Below are 5,241 nucleotides of genomic sequence, written 5' to 3' on the forward strand. Positions count from 1 at the left end.
GGCCGTGTTTCAACTATTCAGTGGGTGCAGGTGGCCCGTGACTGTCATGTTGGATAGCACAGCTTAGAAGATCGTAAGATACACATGCAAAGTACCAATCCTCAGTTTGTTTCCATGACCTAAATGACACAGCATTGGGAGTGGGAAGCTGGCCAAGGGAGGAGAAGAAAACGAGTCCTAGGCAATGCTACAGCCTCTCCTGCCATCTCCACCAAGGCTTGCCAGTAGCTTCTAGAGGATCCTGAAGTTGCCCTGCCCGGGACCAGATATAGACTTACTGGTGTTAGAAGTAGACTCAAAGAGTTTGGGCCTGGAACAAGAGGGTATTAAGCGTTGTGGTTCCAAGATCAGGACAAATGTTTAAGGTCACAGGTGGACAAGAGCAGTCCCACTTCAGCAAGAAAGACCACAGAGGATCCAGAAGCTAAGCCCCACCATGGCTCTGCATTCATTCATTTATTCAGCAAATATGGATTCAGGGTCTGCTCTGTAAAAGCCACTGATCCTGGTATTGGGCAGACAGTTGAAAAAAAGAATCTAAAAATCTGTTCCCTTATGGAAATTACATTCTAGTTGGGGAAGAAAAAACTGAAAAGAAAAAATAAGCAAAATATATAGCGTGTTAGATAATGATGAAGACTATGGGAAAAGATAAAAAATAAAGCAGGATGGGGAAAGGGGAGTGGGGAAATAAATACGTAGTTTTAAATTAAGATGTCAGGAAGTAGCTGGACAAGAGAATGAGAAACCTTAGAGACTGAACGTTTTTCTTATTTTTTTTTTTTTTTCTTTTCTTGCCACCCATGGTGGAGGCGAGGTAGAGAGCTGAGGTCTCAAAACAGGGATCAGAACAGTTAGGAGAAATAAATTGCCTAATATTTGGTATATCTGTATACAGTGTGATTAAATTGGCTTCTTAAACTCATATGTATTTATGTGGAAAAGACTGATAGCATATATTACAAACTATTAACTGTGCTTCTCTTTGGGGATTATGGTGAACTTATTTTCATTGTACTTTCCCCCATTTTCCTGATTTTCTACAATCAGCACAGCCTACTTTAATCAGGAGAGGTAAAAAAAGCCCTCAGAAACATTGTTTATGAAAAAAAGGAACAAAAATAAAGCCAGCTTCTTTTGCCGCCTAATAACACTGGTATAACTGAGGTATTTAACCATAGTGTGAACTTCTGAGTTCCGTGTATCAAGTTCCGTTTCTGTGTTCTCTCAGTAACAGACACTGTAGCTCTCCTTTCTTTAGATTTTTAGCCACTTTTGTTTTGTTTAGTCCACATGTCTACATTTGTTGAACTTGAATCTTCCCATTGTGTTTTTCTGATATTCAGCATCTAGCATCTTATTACGCTGACAGCATCTTTTGAGAAATGCTGGCAGGTGTGGGCTGTGATGCTCACTCACCGCCCCATGCACCATAGATCATCAGTTGTGACACCTATCCCAGTCTGCTCCACCTCCAGACTTGGTGTGCTTTCTTCTGGAAACTCCTTGTGTGGATAAAATCCCCAAAGACATTCTGAGAAACTGCCATGTGGAATGTTGAATGTTGTCAGCACCCCGCTTTATACTGATTTATCTGCAAGTTCCATCACTGGCACCAAACAGATCCCACTGAGAGCCAGCCCAGGGAGTTCTTTTAACTCTTTGAGAGAGAAGAGGTATGCAAACTGAAATAACCAGAAAGGCCATTCCTTTAAAGTGATACCACTTGATGTTAAGAGAACATCTTGATCTCCATCAAACCTCTGAGAACAACACAAATATTCTGATGAAGGTATAAGCTTGGACTGACATCCTATTAACCTGTTGATCTTTACATTAACCTTGTACACATGATTTTCAAAGGCTCATTTCATTATCCATGTTGAAAATATGGAAGATGTATATAGCTAGAGTGTAGATAATATTTTAATAAGAACTTTAATATTATAAGATACTGATAATCTACACTTTCGAAAACAACAATGAATATTTTGCAGAAGTGTTTGTCTTTTTTTAAAGTTTCTTTTAATGAGAACACTAATGTACGACCAAGAATAACATATTTTGAAAAACTGAGAAATACAATGTGAGTGGCTCAGGGGGGTTTAAAACCCTGAAGTGTTTCACTATCCTTTTTGCCTTTCAGGGCTTTATACCAAGGGAGCTCAGACACAGGAAACATTTGTCAAATGGGAAACAAATTACCACTTTAATAAATAAGGACAGAATGCAAGGCTCTGAAAATTTATCCTAAGATTCAATTAGGAGACCTCATTGAAGCTTCCTAGTTTGTTTTTCTATTCCTAAGCTACATTTGCCAGAAAACTTTCAGCAGATTGTGAGTCTACTTACCACGAGACAGAACGGGTAGGCAGTAAAAAATTAAGTGTTAAGTGTATACAAACTTTGAATAACACAATTAACAAACTAAGCAGTACACTGATATAATGGGTGTATATAGGATGCTACATTCAACAATGACAGAACAACCTTTTCAAGTGTAAATACAGCATGTGACAAAATTTACAATATACTTCATAATTAAAACTTTTCAAAAATTTTCAGATTGATTTAAAACACTCAAGAGTATCTTCTCTGAACACAGTGGACTTACACCAGAAACTTACAACAGAAATATAACTAGAAAAATCTCCAATTATAGAAAATTAAGCTTTTCACAAAACTGAATATCCATTCATGATTAAAAACAAAACTAAACTTTAAAAACTTTAAAACCTGGAAATAGGAAGAAATTTTCTTCAACTGATTAAACAGTATGTTTAAAAACACCTATTGCAAGCATCCTAAGTTATTATTTAAAGCTTTCCTTCTGAGGTTGGGAATGAGATAAGAATATCTATTGTCAATACTGTCCCAGCATTCTTAGTCAATTCATAAATAAAAAACCTTTTCCCAAGAACTGAAACCATTAATATACAAAAACAAATTCTATTTCTATATGCCAGGATAACAGACACATTATAATTTTAAAACAATACCATTTATTTCTGGGCTTTCTATCCTGTTCCACTGATCTGTATTTCTATTTTTGTGCCAGTACCATACTGTTTTGATTACTGTAGCTTTGTAGTATAGTCTGAAGCCTGGGAGCCTGATTCCTCCAGCTCTATTTTAATTTTGCAAGTTTGCTTAAGAATGACACTAGAACATTCTCTAACACCATACACAAAAATAAACGCAAAATGGATTAAAGACCTAAATGTGGGCTTCCCTGGTGGTGCAGTGGTTGAGAGTCCGCCTGCCGATGCAGGGGACACGGGTTCATGCCCCGGTCCAGGAAGATTTTGGATGGAAGGACATTCCATCCAAAAACAACAGAATGCACTTCTCAAGTGCTCATGGAACATTTTCCAGGATAGATCATATCCTGGGTCACAAAGCAAGCCTTGGTAAACTTAAGAAAACTGAAATCATATCAAGTATCTTCTCTGACCACAACGCTATGAGACTAGATATCAATTACAGGAAAAAATCTGTAAGAAGTACATACACATGGAGGCTAAACAATAAACTACTAAATAACTAAGAGATCACTGAAGAAATCAAAGAGGAAATCAAAAAATACCTAGAAACAAATGAAAATGAAAATATGATGACCCGGGCTTCCCTGGTGGTGCAGTGGTTGAGAGTCCGCCTGCCAATGCAGGGGACACGGGTTCGTGCCCTGGTCCGTGAAGATCCCACATGCCACGGAGCGGCTAGGCCCATGAGCCATGGCCGCTGAGCCTGCACGTCCGAGGCCTGTGCTCTGCAACGGGACAGGACACAACAGTGACAGGCCCACGTACCAGAAAAAAAAGAAGACCTAAATGTAAGATCAGATACTGTAAAACTCTTAGAGGGGCAGAAGGGGAGAGGCATCATGTTGAAAGGAGGGCCTCTGGAGTGTGGAGTTCCGCAATTTGGAGCCATGTGGCTGACAGGGTTTTGGTGCTCCAGCCGGGTGTCAGGCCTGAGCCTCTGAGGTGGGAGAGTTAAGTTCAGGACACTGCTACACCAGAGATCTCCTGGCCCCACGTAACATCAAACAGCAAAAGCTCTCTCAGAGATCTCCATTTCAACACTAAGACCCAGCTCCACTCAATGACCAGCAAGCTACAGTGCTGGACACCCTATGGTAAACAACTAGCAAGACAGAAACACAAACCCACCCATTAGCACAGAGGCTGTCGAAAATTATAATAAGTTAACAGACATCCCCAAACACACCACCGAACGAGGTCCTGCCCACCAGAAAAACAAGATCCAGCCTCATCCACCAGAACACAGGCACCAGTCCGCTCCACCACAAAGCCTACACAACCCACTGAACCAACCTTACCCACTGGGGGAAGACACCAAAAACAACAGGAACTACAAACAGGCAGTCTGAGAAAAGGAGACCCCCAAACACAGTAAGTTAAGCAAAATAAGACAGAGAAACACACAGCAGATGAAGGAGCAAGGTAAAAACCCACCAGACCAAACAAATGAGGAGGAAATAGGCAGTCTACTTGATACAGAATTCAGAATAATGATAGTAAAGATGATCCAAAACCTTGGAAACACATGGAGAAAAAAAGAAACGTTTAGCAAGGACCTACAAGAACTAAAGAGCAAACAATGATGAACAACACAGTAAATGAAATGAAAAATTCTTGAGAAGGAATCAATAGCAGAATAACTGAGGCAGAAGAACGGATAAGTGACCTGGAAGATAAAATGGTGGAATTAACTACTGCAGAGCAGAAAAAAGAAAAAACAATGAAAGGAATTGAGGACAGCCTCAGAGATGTCTGGGACAACATTAAACGCACCAACATTCAAATTATAGGGGTCCGAAGAAGAGGAGAAAAAAACAAGGGACTTAAGAAAATATTTGAAGACATTATAGTTGAAAATTTCCTTAATATGGGAAAGGAAATAGTCAATCAAGTCCATGAAGCACAGAGAGTCCCATTCAGGATAAATCCAAGGAACACACCAAGATACATATTAAGCAAATTATCAAAAATTAAATACAGGGCTTCCCTGATGGTGCAGTGGTTGAGAGTCTGCCTGCCGATGCAGGGGACGCGGGTTCGTGCCCCGGTCCGGGAAGATCCCACATGCCGCGGAGCGGCTGGGCCTGTGAGCCATGGCCGCTGAGCCTGCGCATCCGGAGCCTGTGCTCCGCAACGGGAGAGGCCACAACAGTGAGAGGCCCGCGTGTCGCAAAAAAAAAAAAAAAAAAAAAAAAAA

The sequence above is a fragment of the Aethalodelphis obliquidens genome, unplaced genomic scaffold, assembly GCF_003676395.1.
Source record: "Aethalodelphis obliquidens isolate GAN/ISIS:26980383/991018 unplaced genomic scaffold, ASM367639v1 scaffold5, whole genome shotgun sequence".
Taxonomy (NCBI): Eukaryota; Metazoa; Chordata; class Mammalia; order Artiodactyla; family Delphinidae; genus Aethalodelphis; species Aethalodelphis obliquidens.